The sequence below is a fragment of the Sus scrofa genome, chromosome 13 (assembly GCF_000003025.6).
Source record: "Sus scrofa isolate TJ Tabasco breed Duroc chromosome 13, Sscrofa11.1, whole genome shotgun sequence".
NCBI lineage: Eukaryota > Metazoa > Chordata > Mammalia > Artiodactyla > Suidae > Sus > Sus scrofa.
In genome coordinates this window covers 92,438,729-92,459,048 of record NC_010455.5, presented here as the reverse complement: position 1 = coordinate 92,459,048, position 20,320 = coordinate 92,438,729, and the positions used below count along the sequence as shown (strand labels likewise).

The 20,320-nt window shown below is 37.6% G+C and overlaps 1 pseudogene; it reads right to left on the bottom strand.

The window, feature by feature from the left end:
* On the bottom strand, positions 281-602 carry LOC100155999 (annotated as a pseudogene).

Here is a 20,320-nt window from a genome sequence, read left to right as displayed (position 1 = left end):
AGCTCGTGAAAACTGAACAATGATGAAAACATCGAGATTATGCCTCAGGAAGCAAGGCAGAAGGAACAGGGTTGATGTAAGTTAGACATTATGAATGCATCAAACACTATGAGAGACCAACAATGCGGGAGCACTGGGAGACAGAACAGCTGCCCTGAATTCCAAAGGAAAGTAACCATAAATGGCTATCGGAAGAAAGGAGATGGCCATTTAAAAGAACTAAACTTTTTATGTTTATTTTTTTCCGAAAGGGCTTTATTACACACAAAGGGAAAGGGGTTTAGTCCTTCTTGGCTGCCGCGTCCCTGGTGGCCGCCAGAACGTTGCTCAGCTCCTCACTTCCTCTTGGCGCGGATGTGTGTCCCCACCCTTTTGATGAACTTGAGGGCCCGCTTGCGCTTGGAGACCTTGAGCAGCTCCACCCCTCAAAAGGCGCAAAGCTGCGCACTGCCCAGATCATGTCCCGCAGGAACTTGGAGAGCTTGGTGAGGAGACAGCAGCGGCGGCTGTACCTCGGCTTGTTCACGTTCTTGGTCACCTTATGGCTCTTGTTGAGGCCCATGGCCATGGGGTAGCACAGAGCCATGGCTGTTGCTCTTCAACGGCTGCTGCAGCAGAAGAACTAAACTTTATCGACATAAGCCTAAGGGAGTCCTTGAAATGAACTGCCTGAAAAGCTGTGTGACTTTTTTCTCTGAACCCTTTGGAAAGTGATAGGACAGGAGGACTGCAGGAACAATTTAACTGCCCTCATTAGTTATCTCCACTGTAAATTTGACTCTTCCTTTGAGAACTTATCTTGACTGGTTTGTCAATGTAGGTACTTCCTCATTCCAAGGGTTTGTTTTTATTTTCAAACAAAAACAGTTGATTAAACTCTAACTTGTGACTACGAATGCCCAACTTGCTGCAAGAACTGAATCACAAATCACTTTAAGACATTATTTTTTTTTAGGGATGTGGGGTGAGAAAATTTTTTAGGGATGAGGGCTGTGGGGTGAGAGAGAGAGAGATACTTAATCTGTCTGAGGATGACTTGAATTAACTTGTGCTTTGAGGCAGAGGGGTACCTCTGAACTTTCCATTGCCATCAACAATCTTTCCTAAAGATACTCTTCTTATGAGTGTTCAGTTTTGTGGAAAGAATAGGTGGTTGTGCAGTAGCGACAAAGGTGCGAGTAGGAGGGTCTGTGAATTTGGATTTTCTTGAATTGAGGTCAAGGTGGGGAAGATTGAAGAAGTGGATGATCTTGGGCGCAAGACAATCATTGGCTGGAAGTGAGCATATGAAATTTTTGGGGAACAGAGAATAGAGTAGGGCAGGTTTTAATCACGTTTAAAGCCAGAGATGTAAGTGAGAACCAAGCATCTAGCAATCAATGGTCAGGACAGCCATAGAAGTAAGCTAGACAAGAAACAGTGGCTAGCAAATATAAGGCTGGAATTTTGACTGAAAATCCAGACAAAGGAAAATTTCTCCCCTCTTCCTCCTTCTTTCTTTTTCTCACCTTTCCTTCCTTCTAGGGCCCTAGCAGTACAGGGCTTCTTTTCTTCTCTTTTCTTTTCCTTTTTTTTTTTCTTTTTGCCTTTTCTAGGGCTGCTTCCCATGGCATATGGTTTCCAGGCTAGGAGTCTAATCGGAGCTATAGCCACCAGCCTACGCCAGAGCCACAGCAATGCCAGATCCGAGCTGAGTCTGCAACCTACACCACAGCTCATGGCAATGCTGGATCCTTAACCCACTGAGCAAGGGCAGGGATCAAACCCGCAACCTTATGGTTCCTAGTCGGATTCGTTAACCACTGTGCCAGGACGGGAACTCCAAGGGCTTATTTTCTTGACCAACCTTATCCCCTGCTGTGCTCTCAAAACCCAGCTCACTGCCATGGAAAAAAAATGGTCCTCATTCATGGTTCACCTTTGAGAAGTCTTTTGGGAAGCACAGAAATTCACTAATGTTTACTACACCCTCATTTGTTGTCAAGAATAAAAAATTATTTTTATGCAAAATACTGCATTAGGTGTGATTTTGATAATGAAAGATACTTATTTTAAAGATTTCCAACACAATAGAATATGACAAATCTTATAACACATTCATAGGCTATCCAAATTCTTCCACTGAAGTAATATTTTATTAAATAAGTATATATTCCTAGCACTTGCTAAATTAACAAATATATATTTAAAATATTCTGGGAAGAGCCTATTTAATTCTCTGAGTATAAAGCATCTGAAGGAACTTTGTTGGTGGGATGCAACTATATTTTCTTTTCTTTCTTTTTTTTCCTTCTACCCTTCAATTCCCTTTCTCATTCCCTTTACTTTTGCAGCCTCAATTTCCTTTTGTCCAAAGAGTCAGTCAATTAGTTGGAATTTAATATTTGTTGAGTACAAACATGCTGTCATTCAACGCTTGAAGTAAGCATCCCAATCTTTATTTATTTCTTTATTGAATTTTTAGGGCCGCATCTGTGGCATATGAAAGTTCCAAGGCTAGGGTTTGAATCAGAGCTACAGCTGCTGGCCTGTACCACAGCCACAGCAATGCCGGATCTGAGCCTTGTCTGCAAGCTACACCACAGCTTATGGCAATACTGGATCGTTAACTCACTGAGCAAGGCCAGGGATGGAACCTGTGACTTCATGAATACTAGTCAGGTTCATTACTGCTCAGCCATGACAGGAACTCCCCCAATCTTTTTGTAAAGATGCTTAGCCACTTGTTCAAAGCTACTCAACTAGTAAAAATGGTAGGGAGTTTTCATTTTCCCTGAAATAAATTATCAGCTTAAAAAAAATAAAATAAAACAGTAAATGACGCTAATCCTGTACACCACCTCAAACTGTTTTCAAAGGTAGAGGGAGTATAAGCTAGAATGAAACCTGAGAGCTGTTTGAGGGACCTATGAACTGATTTGAACAAACTCATTATACTAAATTGATAATGAATACCTGAAACTAGAGGAGTTTTGGTAGTAAAATAATCAGAGAAAGTGAAAGATTAGCATTTTTAGTTTAGCATTTTTTTCTTAACATGTGGAGAAATAATGCTTTATGCAATAGGATTTGTTAACATGGTGGCTTTAATTTACAGTGATTCAGTTAACAGAGTCAGGGGTCAGCATAACTAGGAAAATATCATCCTTAACAGTAGTTGCAGACCTTCCCCACTGGTACTACACCCTTTTGTGGCTTCTTGTGATTTGGCAATCATATACCTATTACTTTACAAAAAGGCAGAAAAGAGTAAATAAGCTGTTTGGTCACTGTTTAATCATGAAACAGTTTTCCTGCTTCTTACCCAATAGGAAAATTATATGATAAGCAAAAGATTGCTTTCCATATTCGCCACAATGAAGGACTGCATTTCAAAACCATTTTTCTTTGATGGTTCAATGACTTTTGTTTTTTAATTTACAGTATCCTGGAAGCTGTAAATATATTAAATTTTTAGATAATATAAAATTACAGAATTTTAGAAGTTTCAAATAAGCTATTGGAGGTATGCTCCGCTTTCTACTCAAATGAAATAATTTCTAAATATTTAGGTTATAAAACAGTGATAATTACACATATGACAGACACAAACCTACATTTTCCAAATCTTTTCGGAGCATAAATACCTACATTCAAGATGAAGTGTTTTAAAGTCAAGACTAATGGGTAAGCAGTCATAAACAACTTAGTTTCATTATATTTTAATGTTCTAAAATAGCATGATAATCTTGTAATATTGTTTAAATTGTTTAAATATATCTACTAATAATAAGGTCAACATTCAAAAATAAAATATTTTTGAAATGCCATCCAGATTTCTGATTCTATTTAAATGTTATTTGCATAATTATACCTCATTAAAAATAGCCTAAAACCTCAGCATTACTGAAAAAGGAAATATTCTCTGATGACCCCTCTCAGCATCTTCACTTCATAGCACAGTGCCTGGTATATATTTTATACTCAGTAAAATCAACAAACAACTAAATATAGTGAACTACAGTGAATTAGATTATTATCTTTTAAAATTTTGTATTGCACATTGGAGGAAATCTAGGAAGTTTTAAGCATCCAAAAGTTATGATTTAAAATAAAGGGTAAGTTGATAGGCAGGATCAAGATGGTGGAGGAGTAAGATGTGACTCTCAGCTTCTTCCATAAACACATCAAGAAAAACCATCTACCTGTAGAATGATTTGCACAGACCATCTAGTGAACTCTGACATAAGACCTTAAACCTCTAAAAAGGGCAAGAAACTCTCCGCATAACTGGTAGAAGAAAAGAAAAAAAGAGAGAGAGAAGAGAAAAAAAGGCATCAGGATGGGACCAGCACTCCCGAGAGGGAGCTGTGAAAGAGGAAAAGAACCTGCACCCTGGGAAGCCACTTAACTGATGGGGAGATCAGCTGAGACAGAGGACCTCAAAGCCTCAGAGAAAAGTGCAGCAGCCAGACTGAGGAGGGCAAAGCAGAGAGAGAGCCACACAAACTCTCAACACAGCATGAGATGCTCAGACAGGGGCTGGGTGCTGAGACTCAGCTCCAAGAGGTCAATTCCAGGGAGAGGACTAGGGTTGGCTGTATGGAGACAGACTTAGAGGCTAGGGAGTGGTGCATCTTGGGTGGGGAGTAGAACAACACCTCTGAGGGAAACCAGGAAGAGGCCTGGGCCCATAGGAGAAATAAGGCACCATTGTTGGGGAGGGCAAGAGGAGGAGGGGCAGACCCCCATAGGAATATCTTTTTCTGCATTTGCATAGGCTCTCGGTGGCTGGGTGCCTCTTACACAGGCTATGGGTAGCTGGTTGCCTCTTCTGAGGGCTAAGGTTGCAGGGCAGCCTCTTGCATGGGCTATAGGTGGTGGAGGTAAATCACCACAACCATCTCAGATTCTGGAGATGGGCCTGGGCCACCACCACTAGGGATCCATGAATAGGTACCACCTGCATCCCTGGTCACCTCAGGGATCAGTGCAGAGGAGGGCACTGCAAGTGAGTGCCACCATTGTTGCTCTCACTCCCCTGGGAACACATACTCCCTGTTGCTGTCACTGCCAAATGCAGCCTACACCTGTCTCAGAATCACTGCCACTTCCCAGGGCCCTGCAACAAGAAGCAGCCTGTGTGACCCCCCTGGGGGTCCTTGCCTCTGTCAAGGGCCCAGCAACCAGGCGCTGGCTACTAACCCTGCCCATTGCCTCCATCTCCCTGGCAGCACATGCAGGCCAGGGAGGATAACAGCCTGTACACACTGGGGAAGGAGACAGCAGGCATCCAAAACAAAAGCAGACCTCATGCAAAAACAAAACAAAACAACCCCCCCCAAACCCTCACAAATACCCAGGGGATAAACAGAGAGTTAATTATAAGGGAACCCTGATAAGGCACTCACCCATATAAATAGCCCTCCAAGGCTACAGTAGTTATTTTTCCTAAACTCACAGAATAAGAAAAATATAAGCAAAATGAAGACACTCAGGAACCATTCCCAACTAAAAGAACAGGAGAATTCCCCTGAAGGAGCAAACAATGAAATAGACCTCTGCAGTCTGACACCAAGTTCAAAAAGGAGATAGTGAAAATAATCAACAAATTAAGAGTGAATATGAAGTAATTAAGAGGAGATATGAACAGTAATGCAAATTACTTTAGAAGGGAACTAGAAAATATAAGGAGGAGCCAAGAAAAATTAGAAAATTCATTTGCAGAGACTAAAGCTGAGTTAAAAGCACTGAAGAGCAGAAAGAATAACACAGAGGAATTAATTAGTGACTTGGAAGATAGAATACTAGAAATGACCTAATCAGGAGAGCAGACAGAAAACCAAATGAAAAAACGTGAAGGCAATATGAGTGATCTATGGGGTAATATAAAACAGGTCATCTATGCATAATAGGGATTCCAGAAAGAGAAGAAAAAGAAAAGGGGATACTAGAAATGACCCAATCAGGACAGCAGACAGAAAACCAAATGAAAAGGGAAATACTAGAAATGACCAAATCAGGACAGCAGACAGAAAACCAAATGAAAAGGGAATACTAGAAATGACCCAATCAGGACAGCAGACAGAAAACCAAATGAAAAAACGTGAAGGCAATATGAGTGATCTATGGGGTAATATAAAGCAGGTCATCTATGCATAATAGGGATTCCAGAAAGAGAAGAAAAGGGGATAGAAAATATATTTGAAGAAATTATGGCTGAAAACTTTCCAAATCTAAAGGAAATAGATATCAATATACAGGAAGCACAGAGGGCCCCAAACAAGTTGAAGCTAACCAGACCCACACCAAGACATATTATAATAAAAGTGGCAAAAGTTAAAGATAAAGAGAGGATTCTAAAGGCAGCAAGAGAGAAACAGAGAGTTAATTATAAGGGGAACCCTGATAAGGCTATCTGCTGATTTCTCTACAGAAACACTACAGGCCAGAAGAGAGTGGCAAAATATGTTCAAAGTTCTAAAAGGGGAAAATTTTCAGCCTAGAATATTATACTCCACAAGAATATCATTTAAAGTAGAAGGAGGAATAATTTCTCCAACCAACAAAAACTAAAAAGAATACAGCAATACTAAACCCATTCTAAAAGAAATACTGAAAGATATCCTCTAAATAGGAAAGAAGTAAGAGGATATAGGATGGAGGAAATCATAATTGGAAAGCAATCACTTACATAAGCCAGTATACAGATCTAAAAGGAAAAAAAAAAACCCTATAGTAAAAGTGATGATAAACACAAGGAGCAACAAATAAATAAACATGAAGATGTTAAAAAAGAACGTCAAAATCATAAACTGTGAGGAAGGAGAGAAAAAAATCCTGACTCATTTTTTTAGAATGTGTGAGCCTATATGACTATCAGGCTAAAGCAAGCAGATATAGGAAGGGAAGGGATTAGCATACTTGAAAAACAAATCAAAACCAAACAATACATTCACAAAAACTAAAAAAAGAGGACACAAACATAAAATAATATAAAATAAATCATCCACCCCCCCCCAAAAGAGAGAGAGAGAGAGAGGAACAAAGGAGAAACATAGAATCAACTGGAAGACAAGGTTTAAAATGGCAATAAATACATATTTAACAATAATTACCTTAAATGTCAATGGACTGAATGATCCAAACAAAAGACACAGAGTGCCAGACTGGATAAAAAAAGCAAGATCCTACAATATGCTGTCTACAAGAGATTTACCTTAGGACAAAGGACACATATAAATTGGAAGTGAGGTGATGGAAAAAGATGTTTCATGAAAAAGGAAAAGAGAAGAAAGAGGGAATTGAAATACTCATATCAGAAAAAATAGACTTTAAAACAAAGGCCATAAAGAAAGACAAAGAAGGACACTATTTAATGATAAAAGATCAATTCAAGAAAAGGACATTACAGATGAATGGATTAAGAAGATGTGGCACATGTACACAATGGAATACTACTCAGCCATAAAAAAGAACAAAATAATGCCATTTGCAGCAACATGGATGGAACTAGAGATTCCCCTACAAAGTGAAGTAAGTCAGAAAGAGAAAGACAGATACCATATGATATCACTTATATCTGGAATCTAATATATGGCACATATTAACCTATCCAATAAACAAACTCATGGTCATGGAGAACAGACTTGTGGTTGCCAAGTGAGAGGGGAAAGAATGGGATGGCATGGGAGATTGGAGTTAGTAGATGCAAACTACTGCATTTGGAGTAGATAAGCAATGAGATCTTGCTGTATAGCACAGGGAACTATATCCAAGCAGTTGTGATGGAACATGATGGAGAATGATGTGAAGAAAAAAAATGTATGTATATGAATAATTGGATCACTTTGCTGTACAGCAGAAATTGAAAGAACATTGCAAATCAACTACAATTAAAAAAGAAAAAAACAATGAAAAAAAAGAACCCCCCAAAAAAAGCATAAGTCAATAATCAAATAAATCCCACATAGGAGCTATTGGTTATAGGACATTTTGAGATGTAAGGCCTATGCCACAGCCATAGCAATGCAGGATCCAAGCCGCATCTGAGACCTACACCACAGCTCACAGCAATGCCGGATATTTAACCCATTGAGCGAGACTGGGGATCGAACCCACAACCTCAAGATTCCTAGTCAGATTCATTTCCTCTGCGCCACGACAGGAACGCCATAAGGTTATTTTAAAGTATTCCATGAATAGCAGTAGTACATTTATTTACAAAATTCTGTGGTTGTAAAAATTTTATGTTTTAAGTTGATAACCTCTGAATAGCAAATTTTTTAAGTATTAATTATATTTACCTTAGTACATATTTAACATCTGTCTATTGTGAATAAATTCATTCACAAACATAAGCTTTGCCTAGGACAATCCCTCTTTATTTTTATCTTTACTGTTTTTCCTTTATGATACCACTTCCTTTTCACCTCCTCAAAAAGACATCTGTACTTGGCCTGCTCCCTCAAAGCAGAACCAAGAAGAAGAGATGTGATTCTTGCTCCCCACTCTCCTTCAGGTTCCATGGCTCTGCAACCATAGCTCATCAAGTTCTTCTCTTTTGTAACCTTTATGTTGTTATTGCTTTCCTTACAGGTTCCATTTACCGACCTCTAGATGATTCGGTTTCTATAACTTCAGCGCCAGGACTGAACTCTGTCTCTTTTCATTCCATGCCCCACCACCATAACAATCATTGGTGATCCTTCCAACCTCCTTGGCCCAATTGCCCAATTCAGGCAGAGACATCCTGGTCATTACCCAGAACTCATCATTTGAGATATCAACATCTGAAACGTGCCCCTCAGTCCACAATATCTTTCTCCTCACAGCATGAGGTTCCATACCCCTATGGAATATGTTGCTTTGTGCCTGTCATGACTTTTGGTTTCTAACCCCTTTGTACTTCCTCAGGTACGAGGAGCCTCACTACCTCCTTGACTTTATTATTCAAAGATTTCATGATGAGTCATTTAAACTTCCCTTTCATTAACACCTTCATTCTATTCCCCAACCCTGGACATGGTCCACAATCTATTTTTTCCACTCCTATTCCATGACTGCGTATTGCTGAAGGATGCTGCATAGTGATGTGCACTGTGGGGATTATAAATTTATGTGCCCTGACCTCAGCTGGGTTTTCAGTGTTTCTCAATAGCATTTTGTGACTTTACTGGTTTATTATCTGTTGACTTCACTATTATTTGTTATCTGCCTAAAACCTTAACTTTTGATTGTTTCCCTCTCAGCAGGTGAACTTTGCACCCTTCTCTCCTATAACACCAAAACTCAAACTATCCTTTTCTTTTTCTTGTTTTAGAAAAAAACAGAGATCTATTTTCTTTGCTAACCCTTATATAATACCTATATTTTTAAGCCAAAATTTTCCCATCTTTTGAACACGCTTTCTTCTAGTTCCTTTAATTCCTCTTCATTTGCATTTTTTCAGGTCATCTCTCCTTTCCTTCTTAAATGAAGGTCCAATTTGTCACAAAACTAAATAAGCTTTTCTCATTATTGCTGTCATCTAAAAAAAAAAATGCATCTTCTTTCTCACTTACTTCATAACTAAACCTCTTTAAAAAGTAGTCTGTTCTTTCTGTTTCCTATTCCTTCCTTGGCACTCTCTTTAGCAACTGAGAGTCTAGATGTCCCCTTTTTGGTCAATTAGAACTTTTTTGCCAAGATAATCACACAATTCCCCGTATTCAGTGTCTCTCCCTAAACTAATATTTAACTTTTAATCAAACACTATAGATCATTTTCCATCTTAAATGTCCAAATTGTCTCACGAACAAATATTTAGGGATTTCCCATTGTGTCTCAGTGGTTAATGAAACCGACTAGTATCCATGAGGAAGCAGGTTCAACCCCTGGCCTCGCTCAGGGGGTTAAGGATCTGGCATTGCTGTGAGCTGTGCTTAGGTCACAGACGTGGCTTGGATCTGGCGTTGCTGTGGCTATAGCATAGGCTGGTGGCTACAATTCTGATTAGACCCCTAGCCTGGGAACCTCCATATGCTGTGGGTGTGGCCCTAAAAAGACAAAAAAAAAAAAAAAAAACAAATATTTAAATCGCTACTGCATGTAATACATGCAATGAAAAGAAAAATACCATATGGTCCCCTTCCTTAAGAAGACCATAGACTAGAGGTGGAACACACTACTGAAGTTATAAACAATAACCATTTTAACAGAGAAAAGCAAGAATGATTAGCTCTGCCAGGGAGAGATGGGAACAGCTTCACCAATGTGGCATCTTCAATGCTGATGCTAGGACTGGGATGCAGTTGCTAGGTGGAGAAGGGGGAGGACGGTGTTGAACAAAGACAACATGGTTGAGGAAGTTGCTACATGTTTTGGAAAGTTTTAGTTTATGTGAGTAGATGTAGGACATCAGGTATTCTGAGTACTATATAGGCATTAGTAAGGCACCTTGAGGTCTTATGTTAAAGGACTCTTTAGACCAGGTAGGGGAGGTTAAAATCTGTTCTATTGGCACAAGGGATCCAATGGAGGCTTTTAAGATGTACAGCTCCATGATGCGATTTTACCAAAATAGAATATAGAGCCTCTGAAACTAACCCTTCATTTACCAAATTTTTGATTAAGGGAAATTTCATCCTCCTAACCAGATAGTATTTAAGACTTAGACATCTATGTTTAGTCTGTCCTTCCCCAATCACTCTCTACATCTTTGATGCAAACCCTACCCATTTTACTCTACATCATCTCTTGCAAATTGGTTTTCTATTCCTCCCATACTCCATGTCCAGCCTTGCCAATTGGTTCTTGTCCGGACTTTTGAAGCACATTATGGATTGGGGTCGTAGGCCCTAGTGTCTCCCCTCTTACTAATATACTCCCAATAATGTTGGAATTATGGAATTTCTGCAAAGAATAAGCCCATGTGCCAAAAGCTTTCTCCAGGTCCACCTGATATGAGAAGGCTTTTCTTTCCTTCTACTAAACCTTTGTTGAGCACCTGATATCTTAGAAGCACTTTGCTGGTGCTTCGTTTTCTTATTTTACATTTGCACCTAAGAAAATGATTCCTTATTAACACTAAATCATGTCATAGTTGTATATGTAAACTCCATCAGCATCTCCCTCTCCTGAACCCCCTGCCTCAACTTTAATAGTTTTGTCCCTAAACACTCTGGATAGGTTAACTCCTTATTCTAAGTCACCCATGTAACCAAAGGACTCATTCATCCCTGGTACCACCTCAGAGAAAATAGGATCTCTACCATCCAAAATGAACCACTGAGTTAGCTCCTTCAAAATGTTGGTAAATTGTGAATCGCTATGTTGTAAACCTGAAATTTATATAATATTGTACATCAACTGCACCTCAACTTTTTAAAAAGTTGGTACTGGCGTTCCCACCATGGTGCAATGGGCTAAGAATCTGACTGTAGCACCTTGGGAGCAGCAGAGGCACAGGTTAGATCCCCAACCCAGCACAGTGGGTTAAAGGATCAGGCATTGCCACAGCTGCAGCTTAGGCCACAGTTATGGCTCAGATTTTTTCCGGCCCAGGAACTTCCATATGCCATGTGTCTGTGAAAAAAAAAAAAAAGTTGGTATATAGTAAAGATCATTTTGAACATAGAAACTACTGAAATTTCTAACTCACTGCTAAGCTACTGGAAACATTTAGAAATAGCTTTGGTGTTCGGCTCCATATTAATAACTTCGATAGATAAACTAGGGTCATCACTATAAAGTGTGGTTTAACTCTGCTTTATTTATACTTCTTAAATTAAGAAGACATGCAATGCCTGTTATTAGATATAATTAGTTTGTTATGGTTGTGCCTGTGTGCATAATCTTTAGCACCAGAAAAATCCAGAAATATTATGTAGTAAGTTATAATTACAGAATGTTAGAGTGGAGGGCATGTGAGTAAAATATCCATTGAGCCCCTTGGTCCTGAAAGATAAAGAAAAAGGTAGCTAAGCTGACTCCTTGCCTTCAGGCAGGGCAGAAAATAGGAACTTCCAACGGGCAAGTACCCTGTGGCATTTAACAAGTCCAAGGCAGAAGCTGTAAAATGGTGGTCATTGCACTGAATTGGCTCAAAGCTGTATTTTACATAAATTGTATGATTAAAGTAAACATTTGCAATTTGGGAGAATTCATACAAAAATCAGAATTTATGGTTTCTGTTGAAAACACAGATTTGTCTAAGCAGCGTCAACAATCAGATGGTCCTAAGTAGGGGAAGAGTAAATTCTTATAAAGGTATCACTTGCTACTGCCTTTGCATCTCATTTGATTTTTTTTCCCCTAATACAACTCTGGAGCTGAGTGGGGTGAAGGAAGGGAAGAAAAGGAGGACTGAAGAGGTCTGGGGTTGGATTTCCTGTTATCCCAATGGGAAGGGGACTCAGAGTTGGAATTACACTTTAAAAAAAAATGATTTTAAAAGAATATGTGGAGTTCCCGTTGTGGCGCAGTGGAAATGAATCCGACTAGGAACCATGTGGTTGTGGGTTCAATCCCTGGCCTTGCTCAGTGGGTTAAGGATCTGGCATTGACATGACCTATGGTATAGGTCATAGACGCTGCTTGGATCCTGTGTTGCTGTGACTGTGGCATGGGCCAGTAGCTGTAGCTCTGATTGGATCCCTAGCCTGGGAATCTCCATATGCCGCAGGTGTGGCCCTAAAGAGCAAAAAAAAAGTGTATATAATTCCCAGAATACTTGAGTATTCATACCAAGGAGGTGTAACATTCATAATTCATACCAGATTCATACCAGCTATGTGTAACATCAATTTTATTGTTTGAAATTTAAGACAACCCCTCAATTTTTACTTATATCTTATTCTCTCTCTCTCTCTCTCTTTTTTTTTTTTTTTTTTTTTTTTTTTTTTTTTTTTAAGAAGAGTAGGCATCAGAGCATTGATAAATGCAGTGAAGAGTGAGGAGGGAAATATACAGGAAATGGATGATCTTCAACATAGAAATTAAAAGCAGTAAATTAAGAAATATCATGGGTAGAAAGCCAAGAAAAGAAAAGAAAAGAAAAAATGCCTGGAAAACTGATATTGGGAGAGAATTCCTAGTGTGACAAGAAGCAAATGCAGAATTGAGAGCAGAGATTTTGTCTTTTCAGGTGTTTGAAGACACCAGGAAACATCACAGCCAGAGTTGAAGAGCACATAAAATAGTCTGGAGAAGTCCCCAAACGGATGAAAGAAACTACTTCCCCAAATAGTTTAAGGGTGTTAGCCTTTGGTAAGCCAAACCACTAAAATAAGGAAGGAGGTAAGGTCAAGATTTTCAGAGGAGCCAGCCATGTTTTGCTGTTCTAACACTGAAGCAACTATATTTCCCTACAGAGCATGAAGCTGTATGAAAATTCATCCATTGCTCAACCTATTCTGCAAATATGTAGTAGCTCAGTATTTGTAGATGAAGAAGTCAGCTAGTTCACAGCACTGCATTTCTACCTTTTATTAACTTATTAACATGTATTCCAGGGACTTTTTTTTTTTTTTTTTTTTTTTTTTTTTTGCTTTTTAGGGCCACACTCGCAGTATATGGAAGTTCCCAGACTAGGGGTCTAATTGGAGCTACAGCTGCAAGCCACAGCCATGGCCATGCAGGATCCAAGCCGCATCTGTGACCTACACCACAGCTCAAGGCCACGTCAGATCCTTAGCCCACTGAGTGAGGCCAGGGATTGAACCCACATCCTCATGGATATTAGTTTGATTTGCTGCTGCTGGGTCACAACAGGATCTCCCCCAGGGACTCATTTGTACAACATTTGCATTGCCTTGAACATGGACAATCCATTAGGCATCTGCAAAGCACTTGATCCAAGGTGGAAATAGTGTGTGGTGGAGCTTGTTGAAGGGTATGCGGGTGAAGGTAGTGGAGGGAAAGAGAGAGTCATTGGTAAGTTCAATTAAGACAGAAAAATGAGTATTTAGGTTCCTTAAAATCCACCTTTTCAATTTAAAACTATTTTAGGACTTAGATCTCAACAGTAGAAATTGTTCTCACAGGGAACAATGTTCTCTGAAAGAAATAAAATGCTAAATCCATATCTGGCAAGGGGCTCTATATTTGAATTTAAATTTTAAGATAAATTTGTTTTTCAGACTGTTTAAAAAAGCAATGTCAGAAAAGATGTCAGCATAGTTTAGTTTTCTTTTTATTAAAAAAAGACACAGAGATATGAATTGATTTATGTTCCTGTTATGTTCCTTTGGATATTACATAGATTAAAAATTGTAATTAGAAAAGGAATGAAAAATAATTCCATAATGCTTCACACTTACACTTGAAAATCCACTGTAATGTAATGACTTAATTCAGTTGTCAACATAGGGAGTCATTTTTTTTTAAGGTGAATTGAAGTGTGCATTACTGCAGCAACAGCAAAATGACTCCATAGCTGACACCAGTTTGGGGGTGGTTCTGGCAAAAAGGCATATTATTCAAGTTTTCCCTGTGTGACCCACAGAGCCATATCTGTAATTCAAAGCTTATGAATTTTATAAAGTCTGTGCAATCTCTATACATACATATATGTACTTGAAAGGGTTATGTTACTTAAGCCATAGCCAATGAGCCAGTTTTAAAAAGCAATAACTCACTATAAGAATCAAGCCATTCTTACTTACAAGTGTACTTTTAGCTAAGTTTCACATGCCAAAATTTGCTTTAAAAATTCAGAATTTATGAAATAAACAATGTATAGTTTTATTGTTCTTCCAGCCCATCAATCAGAAAAAGAAATGGATTATTTCAAAGATGTTACTTGAAAACTATTTTGTCATAGTTAGAAACTCTCATTGGGAAAATTTCAGTTCTCATCAGGAAGTAAAAAATCATCATATTTCAACTTAAAGATAAATTTTACAATGCTCCATATCACTGTATGGAAAAAAATACGTAGATCTTTCTTCTATGTTACTTAATTGCTACCTTTTACTCTAAATAATTTTCAGCAAAACAAAAGTTTCAACTCCTATAAAACATATTTAATAACAAGGTAACTACAACATTTTTACAATAACTTACAGTCTTCTGAGATGATGTTTCACAACTCCTCTGGTTAGAGCAAATATGATTTCTGTTACTCTTCTATTTTAGCTTTTCAGTAAGTGCCAGAAAACAAAATTATATTCCTCCCCTTTTATGGCTTTCTACAAAGCACTGGCTTGTAGAGAAGGCATTTGCGAAGTTGCTAACATTAAAGTTAATGTTAGTCAGATTATATTTTAACTACTGCTATTTTGCAGGTCGGAATACCTTCATTTTGATTCTTCATCACAAATTTAGTAGTTGAAAATAGTAAATGACCATGCTTTCTTCTTATTTATTTTTATTACTGAAATGGCGGCCTCTTCATACCTTCAGAAACATTAGTTCCTATAAAAGGAGATCTGGAATATCAACTGATATGAAACTGAAAGTTCATGCATTCAACATATTTTTTGCTTGTTTTAAATAAATTAGAACCCCCCCCAAAATAAAATTAGTTCACTTTGTCAAAATGCTAGGCATTTTAGCCTTTTGTAAAGAAAGAAGTAAACACTAACATGGAAATAAACAAATTGCTTAGAGAAAAATGCGAAGGGAAGGTTTTTGTTAGAGGACATGGTAGCTTGCCATTAAAAACGGTTGCTATTCCAAGAAGTATGTTTGGCTAATGCCAGAGACTCTTTATCAGCAAAATAAGAGAAGCATGCTATGCCTCAAACATGTTTCTACACATTTCTTGAAAAAGTTTGAGCAATTTTAAAAATAGGAATGAAGAGTAGAAGCCATATTGGTTTTAGCCACATTTGAAGTGATCCTCTGGTGGTCTCCTTGGAGACTCTGACCACACCTCCAGGCCCCAGCAACATAAGCCATGAGCAGGAGAAGGGGAAGCAATAAACCATGTCCTTATCTACACGAGTCCAACAAAAGTTCTAACTACCCATCTCTTAGGTTTTGACAAAATGTATTGGCATTGTTTGCATATAAATAAAGAAAGCAAAAATTGATTTAGGTAAAAGAGTCAAGAAGAAGCCAAAGGGGCATTGCTAACAAGAAAACACATATAATGTGCTTTCATACTGGTAAGACTGCAGCTCCTGAACACTCCTCAAAAATAACTTTTTATGGAATGTATTTATGGGCTAACCAAAATAATCTACAATATCAAATATTTTAAACTATTGAAATTCTGAATAATGCATTTTTTCCTATGTAATCCTTTATCTTATGAGATATAGGAATATTTTCATTCACTGTTTCTTACTGAAATGGGTGTTTTGTTAAAACTAATGGTGCTCTGATAATAGGAATTTTTTTTTAAAGCAAGTAGGCATTTCTCTTTTTTTTAAAATGCATGTTTTGTGTCTACACTTATTTGTACAACAGTGTGTTAAATTGAAGTTCTTTATAATTAGACTTTGGTCACTGGCCAGATTTACTCTCTTTATAGACTATTTTGCTTAGACTTCACTAAGTATTTAATAATGATCATTATAAAGAAGTATGGAAACACAATATAGTTCTATATAATCAGTGGTGATAGTTAACCCTGGTATTTTATCAATTTTCTAATTTCTAAAGTTTTAATATAACTGATATATAATACTATGTCTGAAAAAAATCTAACAAGGCTTTTAAAGCACATCCTTTCCCATCTCAGAAAGAGGAACCTAATATGATTTAATTATGCTTTGATTTTTAAAAACCATACTAATTAACCTTGTAGAATACAGAAAGTCATGATTTTAGGGCTGTTATGAGCCTAAGAAATTATCTAATTCAATTGCCTTCATTTTGAAGATTAGACAATTTAAGAGTATTGAATGAAAAAATTACATGAATTAATATAGCAGGTATGAATAAAGAGTAAATAGAGAAATTTGAATATGAAACAAAATAATTACAATTTAAAAATCTGGAATTTCCTACTTTTAGTGAGTATATAAGCGTCTATCCATCTACCATGTATATTTTGTGTAAGATTAGGAGCCAGTAATTCCGTTATTGAAAAATACTCTTTATATCATAGAAACATAAAGATACTAAAGTCATTTATATTTTCATTTACTCCAACAGATATTTATTTATTTATTTATTTATTTTTAGGGCTGCACCCAGGGCATGTGGAAGTTCTCAGGCTAGGGTCCAATCGGAGCTGTTGCTGCTGGCCTACACCACAGCCACAGCAACGGGGGATCCCAGCTGCATTTGTGACCTACACCACAGCTCACAGCAACGCTGGATCCTTAACCCACTGAACTAGGCCAGGGATCGAACCCGCGTCCTCATGGATGCTAGTTGGGTTCACTAACCACTGAGCCACAACGGGAACTCCTCCAACCGATATTTATAGAAAACGATTGCCTTCTAGAAAATAACAAAAATGTCATGTCTGTTCAAAATATTATGAGAGTTTTAATAACAATATATAACATGAAATTATAAAACCATTCCTGAGTGACTCAGTGATACTAAATTTTTGTTATTATACTTAATTATTCTGTTGCCAAATCCTAGGTGTACACTCTTTCTCCAAATTATTATGTAAACCATTGTGAGGTTGAACATGTATTATACCTTAATTTGAATGATATTTTTATCATGGCTCCTTTCATGGGGGGTTATAAACAAACAAGTAAAAAGGTAGGGATAGCTATATAATGAAACATGCAACCATTAAAAACTATGTTATTAAATTATTTTATAATGGCAAAGGAAAGAGAACATGATATTCTAAGTGAAATAAGCTATAAGATCCCAGTTATAAACACACACAAACACACACAGACACACACACATACATACATGCACACATACATAAAGTGCAATCCTGTGAGAAAATATTTGAGAATATTGAAAATGTAGGTTTATTCCTGGATTGCAGAATTTTGTAGGCTCTTGCTTTTTAAAACAAATGTCTGTATTTTTTAGCATTTTCTACACTTAGATGTTTATTTTTATTATTTTTGTCTTTTTAGGGCTGCACCTGTGGCATATGGAGGTTTCCAGGCTAGGGGTCAAATCAGAGCTGTAGCTGCTGGCCTATACCACAGCCACAGCAATGCCAGATCCAAGCTGTGTCTGTAACCTAAACTATAGCTCACAGCAACGCTGGATCTTTAGCACCGAGCGAGGCCAGAGATCAAACCTGTGTTCTCATGGATGCTAGTCAGATTCATTTCTGCTGAGCCATGATGGGAACTCCCTTCTCAAAATTTTATTTATTTATTTATTTATTTATTTATTTATTTATTTATTTGCATGCTTATTTTTATTATCAGGAAAGATTAAAACTAATTTTAAAAGAATATAAATACAAAAAAATGAAATTATGAAGTATAATCATGCATGTGCAATTTCAGATTGCTTAAAATTTACATTCAGACAGCATTGTTTCTCCTGGGAAAGTTCAGATCTTGGTGAGTATGTATTTTCTAAGGAGGTAATGAGACAAAAGACATTTTTTGCTTGGTAAAAGATTAGAGGCATTGCAAAGCGGAAGAGACCAGTGGCACAGGAAATAAAAGTCAACGAGTTAAGATAAGGGACTATCGAGAAAAACAAGAGAGTCCGTAACAAGTGGTAAAAACGTTTTCTGAGCGTTTTGGCTTATAACATTACTCAGAGCAAAGCAGAAGAAAGTAATATTTCTGTAACATCTGCAAAATGGCAGGGATTATGCTTGTGTCATTTAATTCTTAGTTATATCAAATTTGTCTGATTATTCACATACCCAGGAAAGTAGAATGGCAAAAGCAATGAACACAGGATTTAAATCTAGGTTAGTTGGGCCCTAAAAATTCAGTTCTCTGCATTTTACCCCACTTTCTCCAGAGTATTTTGATGAAATACATAAACAGATAATCTTTCTTCTAGGACAGTGGTGACTGTGGTATTTGACTGTAAGAAAAAGGGGAATTCGGTAATTTTACTTTCAGATTGGAAAGTAGAACAAGGGTGGTTTAATGCAGACAACCCTTTCCATGTTCTCAATTCTCCAGCTGAGAGAAAGCCAGTGATGTAATAAAAACCAAAATGGTCATCTAAGTAACTCAGACCTTAGTACTCAAATCTCACATTTACTAAATATGTAACATTGGGCAAGTTTTCTAATTTTTCTGTCTCAGACCCCTTGACTATAAAACGTTTTAATGATACTGTCTTATGCAGTGATTGTAAAGATAAATGAGAACAACATTCAAAGGGTACCTAGAAGGGATCGTAACACACCATAGGCACCTAATAAATGTTGGTTACTTTTCCTTGCATCCCAACAACTGGGTACTTATTACAGCAAGCCACTCATTGCCAATGACTTATATTAGTTGCTCCTGAGTTTCCATTAGCAGGTGGAAGCCTACCCATAAATTCCTAAGTGCATGCAATTATTTTTAAAAAGCATGTCTTGTTGAGATGTTTCACAGTAGTTTTCCCATAGTCATTTCCCCCTATGAACTTAAGTTTTCTGCTATCAAGATGTAGAGACTAAATTTAATAAAGTCATAATCAAGTTTGTAATTGGAGTATTTAGAATCTTAATATTATACAGAAGGACCCTATGAGATCTTCAAGTTCAAGAAGCAAACAGGATGAATCAGGCTCATATTCTTTTAGTTTACCTAGAATAGCATTTATTACAATGATTACCATTACTCTTACTATTATTATTTTCTTTCCAATGTGAATGCTCCATACAGAGCATCTCTCTCTCTCTTGCAAGCTCTTTCATGTTTTATTGTGGCAGTTCCTCACATTTACTTTCCTTACATGGTCCTGGATTTCATATACTCCTCTTCAGTGGTCTCATCAGAAATACTGACATTACCTGAAGATATGCTAAAAATTCTTGGGCTTCAACCCAGACCTACTGTATCACAGACTCTGCAGACAGGACTCAGCAGTCTATGTTTCTATATTTCATCCAGATATATGTGCTCCATTTTGAGAATCTGTGTTACGGATGGTTACAGCTGAATCAAAGTGAGCACTCAGGTCTTTTGACATAAACCATGACCCTAACCCAAGATCCACCTCTTGTTTACTGCATGTTTGACATCTTGACCTTCTTAGGGGCATTTTCAGCAACTTTGCAATGTCTCAGTTTAGCCTATGCAGGGAGGGCTCATTTCTGCAACAATCTCACAAAATGACACTCAAAGCATGCCTCTGTGCCTTTATGACCTTCCCCTAATCCATTCCCTGTTTACCACACCCTTAAGACTTCCAGGAAGGTGAGCAGAGTACTTAAATTTAGTGTTCTTTTTAAACATTAACAATTTAATCTTCTCTTTACTTAGGAAGCTGTGACTCACTCTATAGATTGAAAACTAAA